At 41.8% G+C, this 19,569-nt stretch overlaps 1 protein-coding gene across 7 annotated transcripts in view; it reads left to right on the top strand.

Annotated features, from left to right (window-relative positions):
* LOC310763898 (uncharacterized protein) overlaps window positions 1-19,569 on the top strand; it is a 110,235-nt gene that overhangs the window by 45,943 nt on the left and 44,723 nt on the right. The window contains exon 3 of one of the 7 annotated variants that reach the window (XR_014548890.1): window positions 2,761-3,134. The exons of the other annotated variants lie outside the window; for them this stretch is intronic. The gene's annotated coding sequence lies outside the window, so the exon portion shown is untranslated. Of the gene's footprint in view, window positions 1-2,760; window positions 3,135-19,569 lie in introns of those variants that run through there. 7 annotated transcript variants of the gene reach the window in all.

Raw genomic sequence — 19,569 nt, 5'->3', positions numbered from 1 at the left:
AATCCCATACACAAGAAATGATGACTAACTCTCTTCCCCCCCCCCCACCTTCTATGTCTTCAGGAACTGGTATTCAGAGGTATCTGGCCTACGAAAGTGGAGGGTATCTTTCATAGCTTAATACATTGAAAGACATATCCACCATGAATCTGTCTAATCCCCTTTTAAGTCACCACACATTTTTTGTCTATGAAGTTCACAGATTAAATATGCTTTGTGTGAAGACATACTTTTTGATGTGGCATGTGTTGAATCTACTGCTTATTTTATGAGCAACTCAAATTTCCTGTATTATGAGAGAGGATGAAACATTTTTCTCTATCCATTTTCTCCACACTGTGCATACTGTTATAAACCTCAGCCATGTCTTCCTTTAAGTCATCTAAACTAAAAAAGCCCCCACTGTAGTCTTTCATTGTATGGAAAGAGACCAAACCTCTTGATCATTTTGGTTCCCCCACCCACCCGCTTTTTTACACCTCTTTTCCAGGTCTTTGATGTCCTTTTTTTGAGATGTGGAAACCAGAACTGTGCACAAGATTCCAAATTGCTGTAAATCAAGCTGGTGTTAAAGGCACAGCTGCTAAGGGCTGGCTGAAAAGTTGTCAGCTCCTAGTCAAGTCTCCAGATCTGCAGGAACTGACATTTTCCCTCGTGGAAATAGCTGAGGATACATGTCAGCTCATATTGCCCTCTGGAGTTAACATGTTAAAATATTGATTAAGGGAATGTGAGAAACTGTTTACAAATATTTACAGGAGGTAGAAAGAACATAATCTTTTTTGACAAAAAAATAAAAATAAAAGAAGAACAACTTTGGCTACAGAAGGGTCCAAACAAATGAAATTTATGAAAAGCAACCTACAGTGCTGGTACTTATTCTGAGATGGCAGAGCAATAGGTCACACATCTAATTACACTAAGAGGCCAGGAGGTCGTGCAACATGATTAATAACTGGCAGGTATTAGCGCCTGTCAGAATTGTAAGATTTGAGGAGATGAGGCAGAACAGGTAAAAAAGTGAAGTACAAAAAGGAAACTGAAACCTTTCATTAGCCTTGCTTCTGTCACAAAGCATTGTCATGCATTTTGTGCCAGAGTAGCACAATACAGCATTCAGGAAAATGCAACAGCACATCAGAAAAATCACGATTAAAGGAAGTGTCTGGTCCTAATACTAGCTGTGATGTTCTCCTTTCTCTGAGACTGCAGCAAATAAAAACGTGCTGTTTTGTGCAATAACAAGACAGACAAAGAACAAAGTGGTTGGAATGTCTCCCCCCCCCTCCCCAATTCTTAAATTGCTCTGAGCTGGATGGATAAGTGCCCTGTAAGATCAGAGCATATATTCCCCAAGGACAGAAAATGGTGACCCTTGAATAAATGCCAAGTCATGTAGTGGTACAATTTTTCTCAACAAACAAAAAAATATTGCAGCATTTTAAAAATACAGATCTTTATAGAGAACCCTATGATGTTCTGGTGTTTGTATATAATATTATATATACACATATACTAAAGTAGTTAAGGTATACTATTATTATGGCAAGTATAATAGCAGAATTATGGTAATGTGAGATGGGGAGAGCATGAGAGGTAGGTAATGAATGGCTGAGAGTTTGAAGGTGAGTAGTGAGAGAGTTGAGGGTCAGCCTGAGTCAGGAGTTCAGAAGACAGAGTGGAGTGTGGAGAGTGGAGTGTGACAATAGTGGAAGGGAAGCAGGGTTGATTAGTATTATAGGAACAGCCGTATGGTAGCCACTGTTATGACTGCAATAAGGTAATAAATAAGAAACCGGAACCTTTGAAACCATATGCTTATGTATAGAGTTATGTTGAAAACTGTGTTTATTTTTAATAAATCAGTTGTATTACACCACATACCTCACCCTTGGCTACTTTAGGGATGAAGTGTTCCAATAAGGGTTATCTTTGGTGGCAGTGGAGATAAAGGGGGCATTGAGTGAAATTCCCAATAAAGACCCAACACACAGCTTGAATAAAATGGAAAGGTAGTTCAGGGGAGTGTGGGAAGCGCCAGAGTACCTCAGGGTAAAAGGCATATAGAATCATAGAATTGTAGAGTTGGAAGGGACCCCAATGGCCATGTAGTCCAACCCCCTGCAATGCAGGAATCTCAACTAAAGCTTCCACAGGCAGAAAGGGGTTAAGATTGATTCATATTATTTCCCACTTTTCACTCCTAGATTACCTTTAAGCAAAAAATTATCTTGTTTCCCTTCATGAGTTACAGTTGCTCTAAAAACTTCATGGACCTTCCTATCCAGTTGTGTCCTTCTAGGGCTTGCCATTTGTGTGGCAAAGTCACACAATTTAAATTTAAAGCGGTTCAACCTTTTTTACTTTCAGCAAGTAATTTCCACATCAATTTGTCTGCCATGGAAGCCTAGAGGTGATGTTCTAGGGCTTGTTTTAGAGCACAGGTGGGGAAACTTTGCCTCTCCAGATATTACTGAACTACAACTCCCATCAACCCTAGCCAGCATGTCCAATTATTAAAGATGGGAATTGTAGTTGAACAGTATCTGGAAGGCCAAAGACTCCCCTGACCTTGTTCTATAGCTAACATAACACTAAAAAGATAATAATGGTGGTGTCATGCAACTGCTACTGAGGAGTGTGTTCTGTAAATTGGGTACCATGACAGAAAAGGCTCAGTCTCTGGTCTGCACTTGCCAAACACATGTAGTGTGTTGAACCTTAACAGTGCCTCACCTTTCTCTTATCTACATCCTACAGTGGAAGGAAAGGATGAAACTGCTAAGAAATCAAACATGTAAACTTTAAGGATTAGGCTCTCCATTCTCTACACAGAATAGCATTCAGAGATGGCTCATAGGACTGAACTGGGATACACTGAAAAAGGAGGTTTTAAGAATGTGTATCATTTATTGAACTCCACTTCTGGTTTTTTACCATTCACACCTTCCACAAACTTTACCTCCAGTTGATAAAATGGCCTTTGAAGATTATTATCATGCTGTTTTATGGGATCTGAATAAAGAAACAAACAGGAAGCTTAATTTATGATGGATGTGTCCCTCAAACCTTTTAGAGCTTTTCTGCTTGATTAAAAATTCCTTGTTCCTCTTCACTGAATTGTTTAGAGGATTCCACCCCCCGTTTCACAGTCTCTGCCCTGATTAAAACAAATTATTATCAAAGATCCCCCCACTGAATGAGGAATCATTAATTGAGGAACATGCAATGTTCCTTAATTACCTTTAGAGCAGTTGGAGAACAAATAATCTTGGGTTTCTAAGGGACAGGCGTGCATCATGCATTGTGGCCTCATTCTCAGTGTTTGCTGGAAGGAAACTCTATTTTCAAATACTTTGGGGGAATATCTCTACAAGCCTCAGTAAACACATTGTAAATTGTTGTTTTTTCGAAAGTGTGTGTGTATAGGGGGGATAGCATACTATTAGGTGAGTAGCTGTAATAGATGTCTCAGATAATTAATAGGGTTGCCATATGTCCTCTTTTTCCGGACACGTCCTCTTTTTCCATAATGAGAGTCATCATAGAGATCCATAGTTAAAAGTAGAAGTCAGCAAATGTGTCCTCTTTTTTTGCTCTTCAAAATATAGCAACCCTAAATTAGAATGATAATAGCTGTTCATTTGTTTTACAAGGGCCAACATTAGTTAAGAAATCAAGTGTGTATTAGTGATCTTATTCTGGAAATAATATAGAAATGTCAGAAATATGGCAAATGTTAGCATTTACTGGTGAGATGTTAAGAGATACTAAGTCAGGACAGTATGACTAATCAGAAGGCAGAATTGAACAATAACCAAGAATACAGAACCTTGCCAGAGCTTGGAAAGACCTTGTTGCTAGAGCAAGCCTCAGCTGGAACATACCGTACATCTTCCTGCCTAGAAGGACCCAACAGTCAGCCTGGGTGAGCAGAGTCAATCCAAAAGGTTCATATGTGAAAAGGCTGTTGGCTGAAGTACTGTGAATCACCCCAAGGGACAGTCACATACAAATCCAGCAGTTTCTTATAGGCCCTTATGGAAATGTACACACCCCACTTCCTGACTGCACCCAACTTTATGGCCCACTTCAGTCTTCTAGAAACAGCAGGGAGTGGCAAAGAATAGAATAGGATGCACCATTCTCTGTAATTTGAGCACTACACCAGTCTCTCTTTCTACATGGCCCTCATGTTGTGATCCACATGTGCCAAGCTGGGCGAGGACAGAGAAAGCTAGCTTATTTAACTTTTAGAAGAGAAAAAGCTCACTGAACTCTTTCCTTAAATATAGGAGTGCCCATGAAAGAATGGGTCACAACCCAGTTTTCTGATATTTGTCATACTATATTGGCAAGATACACGCTACTATTGTAATTCTAAAACTTTAATACAATCTAATATAATGTTCTATTTACATTAAGTTTAGCTATAGAAGGAAGATGACAAAATGTTAGGGAGAGATCTGTGGAGAATAGGGTGATCAGATGCAAAATATAAGTCTTAATAATAATAATAATAATAATAATAATAATAATAATAATAATAAATTATTTGTACCCTGCCCATCTGGCTGGGTTTCCCCAGCCACTCTGGGCGGCTTCCACAAAGACCAAAAATACACTAAAATGTCACACATTAAAAAGTTCCCTGAACAGGGCTGCCTTAAGATGTCTTCTGAATGTCAGGTACCATATTTTTCGCCCTATAGGACGCACCGTCCCATAAGGCGCACCTAGTTTTTGGGGGGGGAAATAAAGGGGAAAAATTATTTTTCCCCCCAGGCGCGGGGCTGCGGCGGGGGAGGCCCGAGCTTCCCCCGACCCCAGGCCCCAAACAGGCAGCTCTCTGCAAGCCGTGGGCTCCCGCGCTGGCTCCCGCTGCTTGCTGAGAGGTCCGCGAAGCCTGGAGAGCGAGAGGGGTCGTTGCGCACCGACCCCTCTTGCTCTCCAGGCTTCAGCGAAAGCCTGCATTCGCCCCATAGGATGCACACACATTTCCCCTTCATTTTTGGAGGGGAAAAAGTGCGTCCTATAGGGCGAAAAATACGGTAGTTGTTTATCTCTTTGACATCTGATGGGAGAGCGTTCCACAAGGCGGGTGCCACTACCGAGAAGGCCCTCTGCCTGGTTCCCTGTAGCTTTGCTTCTCGCAGTGAGGGAACTGCCAGAAGGCCCTCAGCGCTGGACCTCAGCGTCCGGGCAGAATGATGGGGGTGGAGAAGCTCCTTCAGGTATACTGGGCCGAGGCCATTTAGGGTTTTAAAGGTCAACACCAACACTTTGAATTGTGCTCAGAAACGTACTGGGAGCCAATGTAGGTCTTTCAAGACCAGTGTTATGTGGTCTCGGCGGCCGCCCCCAGTCACCAGTCTAGCTGCTGCATTCTGGATTAGTTGTAATTTCCGGGTCACCTTCAAAGGTAGCAACCATCTGAATTTGTGTTTGTCCACTTGGTACAAGAAGATAACTGCGCTTAACCCTCTATCATTTCACATTTCAGTAATTGCAGCTTCCAGATTCTGGTTAGCTTTGCAGAATATGGCAGATCTTGCTCTTCCTGGTATGAGAACTTCACATTATCACAGCCCAATATGTTAGTTCTTTACATTATGTGTCCTCCTTGAATGAAGAATATAAATGACACTCTTCTCATAAAAGCAAAATTTCTAGGTATGGGATGGCAAAGCAATTTTCCTTCTGTTCATTTTGGAGTTGTAAGTTTAATACCTTGATGGGCTCACATTGCCTTTACAGTAAAGCTGTTTGTTTCTGCTGAAATATAAATATTTTAAAGATAATGGGTGCCCGACTTCAACTTAAATAGCTGTTGATGGTAAATCGCTCAAGCAGGTCTCCCTAGAGGATGAGAATTGCTGATGTTTGCCTATACCGTATACTCATGCAAACACATGCAAAATAAACATAATGAATGGGTGGAATTCAATGCCACTCTATTATGAACTTGTTGTCTGTGCAAGCATTTCAGCTTGCCAGATGGAGCAATCCCCCCTCTTTCCCCACCATGTGCTGTTTTGGGAGTTCTTCAGACCTGCCCAGAGCCAAATTCAGGGCTTGTAGAGGTGGGGGTTCCCCATAGCAAAAGCAGAAGTCCTTGTTCAAGGCTTCTGCTGAAGGGGATCCTTGGTGAGTCCTGTCCAATATTCTCCCCACAGCTCTAGTGGTGCTAACCAATCTTGAGCAAAATGCTTTGCCTGCATAAACCAGTAAGACCTCTGTATAACATGTTCACATTTCAAACAAACCCAAGATTACCTAAGATGAAAGAACGTTCAATTGCCTTTTTTATTAGATGCAAAAAACACTTACGAAAATGGGCTTGTACTTGCGTTGTTGATTCCTGCTCATTTACAGTATTGTGATTCATGTGATAATTGCCAAATGGAAAAGTAACCATAAGGTAATTTTGCAGTAACTTTGAGCCACAATTTTTGGACAACAGCAGCTTTTGAGTGAGCTACACACTTGATGAGACAAGCACTCAACCATGCCCCGGAAAATGATTTCCACTGTGTGTGAAAGCGCTCTTACCATGTGCGTATAAATTGTGCTTTGCGTCTTTTGGATTTCACAAACAAGGTGACCCAAAACTGCAGTGCCAAAAATGAGAGGCCCTTCTAAAAACACTCTGCTGAGTGACTAAAAAAAGAGTTTAAAAGTAACATTCAATTGCCTAATAAAATAGCGACATTATCAGAAGAGTATTTCCAGGGGATTTGCACAAAGAATTAATTTTGCCCATTTTCCTGAATGTGTGTGCTCCTTTGATAGGTCTGGCTAAGCTATAGTGAAAGGTCAATGGGTAGTCTAATAAATGAGGTCAAGACGGCTGCATGGCAGTCAGGATGCAGTAGTTTATTATTTCCCAGGAGAGGGGGGGGGACCCTCATCTTCAATACAGTTGTCAGAATGGAGTATTTATTAGCCATTGTAGCTGAGGGAGACATGAACATTTATGTAAGTAGATTGATTGCTGGACTTGTAGCCAAGGCTCAGTGTAGATGACAATTATTTTCTTCTCACTCATTCTACAACAGCCCAGCAAGGTAGATTGCTAACATTTCACTGTTGCACACAGAGAGCTCATGGACAGGGATATCAATAAGCATCAGCTAAGACAGAATGGCAAATCTTGACCTCAGACTTCCAGCTCCCTCCCATCCCTTGAATTCTCACACACAACACATACCCTTTCTCAAGAGAAGTTTGATAAGATGGAGGCAGGTGGGAGGTATGGCCAATTCCATTTGGATTCCTCCTGCCATGCCTGAGGAGCAGCTGGATGGTACGTGTGCAGTCAGATGTGAAGAACAATCAAACAAGTGTCTCTTTTTTTGGAGAAAGAAATAGGGAGGGAGACAGAATGCAGCTGCTCTGTATTGACTAACTGGGCACAACAAAAAGAGGCAGACAAAAATGCAACAATCCAAGAATATTGTTGATTATAATTTCTTCTTTTTTCAAAGTATTCATAGCTACAGTTCCCCAACAAAATTTGGGTAACAACTCTTCCTCAAATAGCTTATATACCTCATTTGTGTGCCCACAGACACTCACACCTCCTAGGAAAGTGGGTATATTTCCTGTATTTCTCACTATTTTGGACATAGCGCCTTGTGTGGCCACAGAACATGGAGAGCGGCAGTAAAGTGCCAGTGCTGTGTGGTGGTTGGTGGCCATGGGAACTAGTGAGGCAGAAGACCAATGAGCCCAAACAGTAGGTGAAGCCAGAGTCAATAAAGGCAGAGCCAACACATTCTAGTTTTGCCTCCATCCTCTTCCCTGCTAAGTTCTACAAGGGCAGGACTCAGACTAAGGAGGATGAAGCTGACAGCGAGTGCCACCCTCTGGAATGGTTGTAAGTAGGAAGGTAGGCAGGTTGCGACTGGCTGAAGGTAGATTGAGGTTGGGGGGCAACACCCCATTTGCCTTAATGGACCAGCCTGAACAGGATTACACAAACTGTAAAGTATGCAACACCCTGACTGCCAGGAGCTCTACACACACACACACACACACACACACACCAGTATCCCTGATTTTTTTGGCCCTGGACCTGTTTCTAAGTGAATCTTCCAGGTTTGTATGCCATTTTTAGGGTGTTCAGTCACAATTAGGAGGAAGGAATGGGCAGGCCTATAGACTACAATAACAGAAAATGCTTAGAACACAACCTTCACAAATGCTGCCTATTGTAACGCAACGTGTTTCATTAAATGAAACAACAAACACATTCTTAGTTGCAAATGGAAAATCCATCAGACAATAACTTGAATTCTGGCCAGTAACTTACAGGCATAATACTTCCTCTTGTTCTGTTTGCAGCTGAATGGACAATAGCAATTGCCTGGCGATTTCAATTAGCTGAGCTGCTCAGCAGTTTTTATTAAAGATCACCTGAATGCCTCAGTGTACTCCGCTGTGCCATGGCCTTGCATGATATAACATATGTGGTGGGTCTGCAGGCTGATGGATGCTCTGGATAAAACCAGAAGGAGAATGACATAAATCCCAGGCCCACCGGAGTCTAGCTTAATTGGACAGACTCAAGAATACTGAATAAAATATATCTGGTAATTTGAGAGTCGCTGGATTTAAAACACAACATTGCCATATTATGGGATAGAGAAGAGACCAATGCGACCTACACATCATCATATCATTTTACTTCACTGTAATGAATCTGGATAAAATTCCTACATCCTCATTAGTTACAATTACTAGAATGAATTAGAACCCCAAGAGCATGCACTGGAAGGATAGGAATCAATCCAGCCTTTTACCTTGTTCAACCACCCCAATCTTGTAAAACAGGATGGTGAAATTGTTAACTAATCCACATTAAAAGATCCTGAATGTATGTCCCTATCCTGTGTAATAGGAGGGTTTTGCATACTTTTTTGTAGAGCAGTGTACAGCTTGCTGCTTGTATTCAAATGAGAATTCAGGGATGCTGCATTTTCCTGGCATTCAAATCACAGTATATCACACTGATAAAATAAGCCTCAGTTGTGTTTGTTGTTAAGTGTTGGAAGCTATAGGCTTTTGTTTGTGATAGTGGTTGTGCCTTTGACATTAGTTAATGAGCCACATATAGTGCAACTCAGCAGTAAATGCCACTGAGTCCAATGGGACATATGCTCAGGTATCTGTGAGTAGGATTGCAGAACTTGCCCCATGCTCTTGCAATTTTTTTGCAATTTTATAAAGTTTTTAGTTAATTTTGCATTATTTAATTTATATTATGTCTACTGTGCAGAAGAACTCTAATGCCTCTTCATTCATAGGAACACGGGAAGCTGCCTTATATTGAGTCAGACCATTGGTCCATTTAGCTCAGTATTGTCTCTATACCAGGAATGAGGGACCCGTAACTCTCCGGATATTGTTGGTTTTCAACTCCCATTAGCCTGATGAGAGTTATAGTCCAACACGTGCCCAAGGATCAAGGTCTTCTGGGAAATGATCTATAATGAAATTAAGAAGGTTCTCAAGTGTACCTTTCATAAGAAACCAGAGGCCTTTCTCCTGGGCATGGTAGGCCAATTGGTGTCAAGGAAAGATAGGACGTTTTTATGTATGCTACAACAGCAGCAAGAGTTCTTTTAGCAAAGTATTGGAAGACACAAGAACTACCCACGCTGGAAGAGTGGCAGACGAAGGTGATAGACTATATGGGACTGGCTGAGATGACTGGCAGAATCCGCGACCAAGGAAAAAAGACGGTGGAAGAAGATTGGAAGAAATTTAAAGTTTATCTTAAGTACCCACACTGGAAGAATGGCACACACAACTGATGGACTATATGCAACTAGCCGAAATGACTGGCAGAATCCGAGACCTGGGAGAAGAGGCTGTGGAAGAGGACTGGAAAAAATTTAAGGACTATTTACAAAAACATTATAAGATATATGAATGTTAAAAATTTGCTAAGGTTTGAGGTAAATAGGCTTCAGTATTGAAATTCGGAGACGATAGAAACAAAGTTAATGATTGAGAAAGTTTTAATTTCAGAGTGAATAACTAGACGAAAATACAAAAACACAGGAAACAAGGTACTAATTTGCTGTTTACATTTATTATAAAGAATGCAGGGATGGAGGGGATGGGGAAGTCCAGTGGATGATGGAAAAAGATGTTGAAAGATGAATTTTTTCTTGTTTAATCTCTTTTTTTTTCCTGTAAAACTGCTTTTGTTGTGTTATTGATGATGGATTCAGATTCTGGAAAAAAAGCAATAAAAAATATTTAAAAAAAAAAAAAATAAAGTTTATCTTAAGAACTGTTGTAAAATCAATGAGTGCTAAAATGTCATGGGTAACGTAAAACAGAATTGCAGCGATAAATGATTGGGTAAGAGTAAAAGGATTAAAGAAAGTGAATCATAAGTAATTGAAATTAGGGATTGCTGAAAAAGTTTAAAACAGGGATGCAGAAAAGGGAGGTATGGGGAAGTCGCTGAAAGAAGGCTTAAGAAAAAGAGGTTATGAAATTATACGTGTTTATATGTTTGTTTGTCTATGTATTGTTAGTTGTAAAGTGTTTTAATTCATGTTGTAAAATCAATAAAAAATTATAAAAAAGAGAGAGTTATAGTCCAACAACATCTGGAAGGTCACAGGTCACACTCTTTAGCTGCACCGACTGGCAGAGATTTTCCACACACCCCCCGCCTGAGTCTTCCCCCGTATCTCCCTGGAAATGGTAGAGACTGTGCCCCTTTCTGTAGATGATGTATTCATTCATTCATTCATTCATTCATTCACTCATTCATTTATTTTATAAAATTGTACACTGCAGTACCCTACACAGCAGTACCTTACACAGTCCCTCCCCACTGCTGTCTTTCGAAGTAGAAAAGTGGCAAACACCAGCTCATCTCTTTCTACAACAATTGAATTTAGTCCTCCCAAAAATCCTGGAACTCCAAAATCTTAAAAGCCAGAAGAACAGGCCTTTTCTGTGGTGGCTCCCCATTTGTGGAATGCCTTTCTCAGGGAGGCTCACCTGGTGCTTTCATTACAACGAAGCTGCCTTACCTGCCAGCTCCCAGCTATCTCTGTTCCCCTTCATCAAATCACTCAGTGTCTCTTGGGAGTCATAGAATCATAGTGTTGGGAGGGACCCCAAGAGTCATCTAGTCTAACCCCCTGCAATGCAGGAATCTCAGCTAAAGCATCCATGACAGATGACCATCCAATCTCTGCTTAATAACCTCCAGTGATGGAGAGTCCACGACCACTGTTCCACTGTTGAACTGCTCTTACTATCAGAAAGTTCTTTCTGATGTTTAGTTGGAATCTCCTTTCTTGTAGCCTGAAGCCATTGGTTTGAGTCCTACCCTTCATAGCAGGAGACAATCAGTCCATTTTCAGTCTCTTGGATGGCTTAGCTGGAAGTGGGCACCCTCATATGCATCCAATGAACAATCACTGTCTTGCTAGGTCCTGCCCCTGTGTCAGGAGGAGAATAATCACAGCCACACTTCAACAATTCCTTACCTCCCTAGTTTAAAAACTTTTTTGCAGTAGCAGAACCCTACACTTTAAACAAAGCTTTGCTGGAATCCATGCAGCAAATTATTTTTAAACATTTTTTTTAAAGGGAGAGAAATTGATTATTGGTAGAGGAAGCAAGGGAGAGCCAGCCAGAGCAGAAACTTTTAAAAGCAGCAACTTTGAGACTTTGAAAAACTTTGCTGCTGATCTCCTGATCTCCTCTGACGGGAGAAGCCTTTGTTTGTCATCCTTAAGGCTTTGGCTCTTATCAGAGAGAGTTCTTATCTCTCCATCAGCATTAAAGGAGCAGCATATTTAACTCTTGCTGACAGGCTGCAGCTCAAAGGAAGGTGCTAAGGGGCAGAAGAGGGATTCCCATGACAAGTACTTAGCCCACTAGCAGTGCCGCGCGGTGCCGCTGCTTATCTAGCTTCACACGACTCACATCTCTACTAGTGAACGAGAAGGGGGATGGGCGAGGCAGCGAGGAGCTGCTGTGTCTGCATTGCACTAAGCTGCCCACTCCCGTGCCCTTTCCCGTCTTGGTAACCTGTAGCAACACGCGGTGTTGGGAAGCTAGGAAAGCAAAGTAGCGGGAGGGAGGCCCAGGACCGCCGCTTGAATACTGCATTTAATTCCCATGAGCGCAGCTCAATGGAAATCATACATTGTGCATGCTTGCCTACCATATACCATTACATTTCTTTCTTTCTTTGGGGAATGCCCCTTAGCAGAACTCTGAACAAAATTTGAGAAAAGCTACGTTTCGTCACAGAGAAATTCTACCTACTGTACTGTTTGGACTGAACATGTATCTAGATCTAGATAGTATAACTGCACCCCATTAGCGTGTCTGGAGGTCTTCAGAACACAGCCGTGTAGCACACAGAAAGGGCCAGCCTCATCAGTGTCTCCAGCCAATTGAATTGCAGCATTTTCTAAGAGGGCGGTTCTAATTAACTCCCCCAACCAACCCAGCTGCAGTACTTTTCTTCGACTTTGTTAGGGTTAGAGCGGCCATTTTCTAGAGAGGAGGTTGCATGTCTCTGGGTGGGGAGCCGACTGCAAATATATGTATGTTATGGCCTTGCTGGCAGAATATTTGTTTGCATATGTGTGAGAAAAATAGAAGGCACCTGGAGAAACTGGAGTGAAGTGGAGCCCAGCATCAGGGGAGAAAATCACCTCAGTGGGTGAGTTTTTTATTTAATTTTTCCCCCTCAAACAAAGCTACAAAAGTGGAAAGGGAGCTAACTGTGTGTGTGTGGGGGGTGTGTGCTTAGCATGACTAATATGCCCAGGCATTAAAAAAAACAAAAAAACTTGCTTTCCCCTTGATAAGCCTTTATTGGCTGGTTACACAACAGCACCAAGAGGCATTATTTGAGTTCAAGGACACATTTCAGCCAGGCAGAAACACTCAGGGGGCAAAGGAGGGCCAGTGGGAAGTGTGGCCTGAGGGGAGCAGGTGGCCTGGGGAAATTTATGAGGGCCAGATTAGAGTGGCCTTGGGGGCCACACACCCACCAACTGAGGTTCCCACCACTGCACTTGACCAGCTGTCCCTCAGCATAATATTCTGAGTATACCCTTTGTCACTATTCCCCAGTAACTTCTAGGAAGGCAATTGAGCTCTGTGCTGGTCTCAGTACACTGATCAGAACATTGTAAAAGGAATCATATAGAACTAGCTGCAGAATTTCCTAAATTTCTACACAACTTTCCAGGGAGGAAATAAAGTAGAACCTTTTTCATTTGCAGCGTGCTTCTGTTTGGGGACAAACTATCAGGAATCTCAGGATCACTTCTCAAGAGTTAATTTTGTACTTGGGTATAAAACGTGTGTATAGGATTGTTAAGTTACAGTTGGGTAGCTGTGTTGGTCTGCTGTAGTTGAAACAAAATTTAAAAAATCCTTCTAGTAGTAGCACCTTAGAGACCAACTAAGTTTGTTATTGGTATGAGCTTTCATGTGCATGCACACTTCTTCAGATACACTGAAACAGAAGTCACCAGACCCTTATGTATAGTGAGAAGGTGGGGAGGGGTATTACTCAGAAGGGTGGTGGGAATGGGTGATTGGCTGATAGGTGTGGTAAACCTGTTGACGACTGTTAGACTGCAATTGGTCTTACCGGAAAAAGCAAGGGGTGAGAGGGCTAAAAATAGCTTTATCATGTATAATGAGATAAGAATCCAATGTCTCTATTCAGACCATGGTTTTAAGTTTGGTAATAAGTTGCAATTCAGTAACTTCTCTTTCCAGTCTATTTCTGAAATTCTTTTATAATATGACAGCTACTTTGAGGTCTTGTATAGAATGCCCTGGGAGATTGAAGTGTTCTCCTACTGGTTTCTCTGTCTTGTGATTCCTGATGTCAGATTTATGTCCATTAATCCTTTGGCGTAGGATTTGGCCTGTTTGTCCAATATAGAGAGCTGAAGGGCACTGTTGGCATTTGATGGCGTACACAGTGTTAAAAGATGAACAATTAAATAGTCCTGAGATGGTATGTTTGATGTTGTTGGGGCCAGTGATGGTGTTGTCTGGGTGTATGTGGCAGCAAAGTTGGCATCTGGGTTTATTGCAGGCTCTGGTACCAGTGTCCATGTTAAGTTTGGTTGTTGCATTATTGTGGGTGAGGAGTTGTTTAAGACTGGGTGGCTGTCTGTAGGCAATGAAAGGTCTTCCTCCCAGAGCTTGAGAAAGAGAACTGTCATTGTCTAGGAGAGGTTGTAGATCTCTGATGATGCATTGAACTGTTTTAACTTGGCAGCTGTATGTGATTACTAGTGGTCTGTTATTTTCTTTTTTGGGTCTGTCTTGCAGCAAGTTCTCTCTGGGTATCAGTCTGGCTCTGTTGATCTGTTGTTTAACTTCATCAGGCGGATATTTTAGTTCTAAAAAGTTTTGCAGTACATCTCTTAGGAGAGAGTCTCTGTCTGTAGAGTTGGAACAGATGCGGCTGTAATGTAGGGCCTGGCTATATACAATGGATTGTTTCGGATGTTTGGGATGGTAGCTAGAAGCATGTACTGTAGATATGTTTGTTGGTCAGTTGGTTTACAGAATAAGATGGTGTCTATACTCCCATACACTATTTTTATAGTAGTGTCCATGATGCTATGGGCCTGATAAGAAAAAAAATGAGCTGATGAGCACTGCAGTGTTATGCTATAAAGAATAAAGCCCCTTTATCACAATGTCCCCCCCCCCCCTTGACATAGTTACGCCATGAATAGCTTTGCAGGCATAATTCCTGCATTTCAGACTGCTTTTAAAAGTACAGGGATGGGATCAGTAGAAAAATGTGGCTCCACCTACTTTCACACTGCCCTGCCTGCTGTCGTACTATGCCCGGGAGGGGTGGCGGCGGACCAACTGCTATTGAGTAATTCCCTGCTGTTTTGTGAACTTCCAGATTTTAAAGTTTTACTTTACATGTTCACCCTTCTATGATTCAAAAACAAAAAACAGCAGTGATATGTAGTGAATCAACAAAGCCATTCTCCATCATCCCTTTTGTGGGACATCCTACTGCTGTTGCTGGGGTTTAGCAGTAATAGGAGAAATAATGGTGGTTTAAGGTGCCATTTATAGTAATAATATTGTAGATCGCACAGAAATGTTAAAGAAAAATATGGAATAAAGATAAAATCAGGACTAAAGTAAAGAATAAATATTCACCTTATGAGGCACTAAATAAGAATCGGGTAAATGGAAATGCTGCTTTGCAGATTATCTGGAAATCTGTAAATATTTAACTATAAATGTTTTTTATAGCAACATAAATATCACAATCACTTAAGATTGCAAATGCTTTCCCCTTTAAAGAAGCTTTGTTGAGGCAAATGCAACAACGTGTGCTCATGACTCACACATAAATCCCACAATAGCTGCATAAAAATAAATCATACAATCAATAATAAATTATACAGTGGTACCTCTACTTATGTTCACCTCTGGTTACATATCCTTCAGGATATGTGTGCGGCAAACCCAGAAGTATTTTTCCGGGTTTCGCCGTGTGCACATGCGCAAAAGTGCTCTACCACGCCATGCGCAGAAGCGTTCTACTGCCGTGCACTCATGCGCAGAAGCAGTCCCTCCGGTTGCGGAAACCTCGGGATTTGACCGGAGCTCCGGAACAGATCCAGTCCACAACCGGAGGTACCACTGTATAATTCTTAGTATTTGTAAATGTAAAGAAATTAAATGTAAATTCTTAGTATTTGTAAATGTAAAGGAATATATCCACAGTAAATACCATATTTTTCTGTGTATAAGACTAGGGTTTTCCCCTGAAAAATAATGTCAAAAATTAGGGGGCGTCTTATACATGGGGTCGTCTTATAGACGGACAAATACGGTATATTCACTCTGCAGCAGAGAGAGGGAAAGTGAAAGTGCTTCCACCTCTGCTGCATTAAGCAGTTGGTCCCTTACCTTTCCCGCCCTGATCTGGCCACAGTGATCCATGTGACGGTCACCTCCAGGCTTGACTACTGTAATTCACTCTACCCTTGAAACTGTCCCAGAAACTCCAGCGGGTGCAGAATGCTTCAGCGAGGCTCCTCACGGGGTCCCTCCCATGGGATCATATTCACCCAGTGCTTTACCAGTTGCACTGGCTCCCAGTGGAGTATAGGGTCAGGTTTAAGGTGCTGGTTTTGACTTTTAAAGCCGTTTGTGGCTTAGGGCCCTCGTATTTATGGGACCACCTCTCCTGGTATGCCCCGCAGAGGACCTTAAGATCCATGAATGATCATAGTTTAGAGGTCCAGGGCCCTAAGGAAGTCAGATTATCCTCCGCCAGGGCCTTCTCAGTGATGGCTCTGACCTGGTGGAATGCTCTCTCCCATGAGACTAGGGCCCTGCAGGATTTAACCTTCTGTGGGGCCTGTAAGACAGAGCTATTCTGCCTGGCTTTCAATTTGAATTTAGCCTGATCTTTTATTCCTCTTCCTTCCCTCCCCCTCCCCTTTTTATGAAGATTACCCACTCTGGGATCCCACAGCTAATTCTCCCCTGGCCTCCTCGCTGGCCCAAATAGGACTAATTTAGCCAGCTAGCCCTGGTGATCATCTAATGTTTATTGGATGGATTTCCCCCTAATTGATTTTTGAATTTATTATTATTCACGCTTTTATACTGTATTTTATGCTGTTGTTTTTTGGTTTTTTTTTGGTATCACAATTAAGTGTTTTCTGAAGGGTGGGATATAAATAAAAATTTATTTATTTATTTATTTATGTATTCCTTTGGCCTGCATTGATGCTTTGGAACCTTATATTTTTTTAAAAAGCCATTTTTATGTGTGATTTTTCTGGTGAAAACAAAAGGTAGAATATAAATTCAAGTCAAATACTTTGAGAATTCTTTTTTAAAAATCTGTTATATGTTTCATGCTAATGTAATTTCACAAAAGTATAAATTTCAAATTTCAATATAGGAGGGGCTAGTGTATAGGAGTATTCATGTATCTTATAATTTTATTTCAGTTTTAAAAATAGATTGACAGTTGTTTCCTTCCCCATTTCTTGTGCTACCATAGTCAGTTTTGTACTAATGATGAAATTCTCTTCATCAAGTTTTTACCCTGTTCAGGCAAGTACATGACACTAATTCAATATGTCCTGATAATAAATTATTGTACTGATCTGCCTGTAGAGGCAGCTGGTGAGGTGGTTCTCTTATAGGGTTCACCCTGTAAGTCAGTGGTCGTGTGTGTATGATCTTAACAGTGCTTAGTTTATATTTCCGTTGCTATTTTCTTAAAGTTAATATGCTTCTATAGATTATAAATTCTGTATCGATTTGTTAATCGTATAATATGACTTGTTTTAATTTTGTTCTTTGGTTTATTTTTTTAGCTGTTGCTTTGTTAACAGTGTTTTATAGATTGTAACTCACTGATGATTTGTTATTCTGTATGATTAATTTTTTTATTTGTAATGTTCTGTTATGCTCTATCATATCATTGTTATTTATTGTTTGTAAGCTTCTTTGGGATTCATTTGAATAACAAGTGGCATAGAAATATAATAAATCAAATTACTCGTAAGGATACTATAATTGAGTTTAGGGTTAAACAAACTTGGGGGGGGTCCTATTCCAATCTCATGATTTGTATTGCTGTTAGTTGGGCTTCTCTAGAAAAGAGGACTGCTTAAACGATCAAGCCTTGGAGCAGCCACACTGGGCTGGCCAGTCCACCCTGAGATGTGCTTCTCCCACTCCCTCCCCTCGCCTCCATTGCAGGGCCAGGCGGTCCTGAAGGAGGAGCCAGGAAGCTTGTTCTGAGGTGCCCTGCTTCATTTGCCAGCCAGCCAGCCAGTGCTGCTTCCCTTTTTCTCTGGGGTGCGCTTAGAGCATCTGATGGCCATTGCCCCCATCCACTTCTTCACCCAGCTTGGCTCCCAATGGCTGGCCGTAGTGGGTTTCCTCTCCCCCCCACTCCGGCTGCCTTGGCAGCACTGTTGGGCCTTCCTCCCCTGGCTCTACGGCTCTTGCAGGGACCCGACCCGGCTGTGGCCACCCAGTCTGTGTTCCCTTGGGACACCTCTGTTCTAGGTAAAGTTGGGTGGGAAGGTGCGTGGGTGGGGGCTTTTAAAGCTGGCAATTATTAAAAGTGCCATGGAGATACAAAACACAGAAGGAGTGCGAGGAAGAGCATTGAAGAGTATCAACATGTGGAGACGGCAGGGTTTCAAGACATGTGAAGGGATCGTGTCAAGCCTTGCCTTGGGGTGTGTGTTTGTGTGTGTGTGTGTGTGTGTGTGAGAGAGAGAGAGAGAGAGAGAGAGAGAGAGAGAGAGAGAGAGAGAGCATGGTGGGGATACATGTGAAGTAACTCCCTGGAAGGGATATATTGACATGTCAGGGTTTAAGGGTGGGTTGGGGAGGATAAGGGGACCTGTGTATGGGTGGGTGGGCCTGATGGATGTTGGGAGTGCTGTTGGGATGGTGAGGAGGTAAGAGTTTACCTTAAAGGCCTTTTGGCAGAAGCAAAAGTTAGGAATGGACTTGGGGGTTAGGTGGCCTGTGATCTGTGCATGCGTCTACAAGGAGAGGCAGACTGTATTTGGCAGTAACATCCCAGAGTTAGGATGACTGATGAGTAGAGAAGTTGAAGCAATATCAGATAGTTCCTCCTGAGAAGGAAAGGTACTTGGGGATTGTGGGAGGGGAGCAACTGTGAAACTTGCTTCTATGAGGAGTGGCCAGAATCTGGGCTTATGCATTCCAGAACACCCTCCCCCTTCTAAACCCAACATTTTGGTTAAGTTCTAATTATCACAGTGGTGCTTAAAATCTAAACAAATTTTGGAGTGGGGTCATTCAGGGACACTGAAGTCTTGGGTTGTGACTCTTAATGTGGTTTTCTCTGAATGGAGGTGGGAAGTGTTTGTGGTGCAAACTGAGGGTTTCTCAATGAAATCCTATGTATGTCTTTGTTGGGTGAGATTTAGAATTTCAGCCTGTGAAAGTCTTGTGATTGTTCTGTGCTGCTGGGGGCTTGGATTGTGGAGATGTGGAAAGCCTACAATCCAAATGCTGGTTTTTGTTCTCTAAGCACCAGATAACACAAGTAGCTATGAAGGCAGTGCTTGCATCTGTTGATTAAGTCTATCAGAACTTTATGTAAAGAGCCACATGGGCTAAATAAGTGCCCCTCCAGCTTTTTTAAGCAGCAAAGCAGAAGAGCCTATTTATTGCATTTATATTCACCTTTTTCTCCAAGGAGTAGCTGGTTCACCCCTTCCTCAATTAATCCTATAATGACTCTGTGAGGTAAGTTAAGAGGCTTTGACTGGCCCAAAGTCACACAGTGAAATTCATGACTGAGTGGCAATTTGAACCCTGATCCCATAGGTCCTAGTCAAACGCTCTAACCACTATACCACACTGGCTTCCTAGAGTACTTCTGCTATGAGGAAGCTATATAAATTAAGTAGGTAAATAAATATGGGGAAACATGTTATAATAATAATTTTTAATAATAATAATTTTAATAATAAATTTAATATTTATACCCCACTCATCTGG

Source organism: Podarcis filfolensis (assembly GCF_964270895.1).
Source record: "Podarcis filfolensis genome assembly, chromosome: 5".
Taxonomy (NCBI): domain Eukaryota; kingdom Metazoa; phylum Chordata; class Lepidosauria; order Squamata; family Lacertidae; genus Podarcis; species Podarcis filfolensis.
Note: the sequence above shows the minus strand (reverse complement) of the source record. Positions and strands in the feature narration are given on the sequence as shown.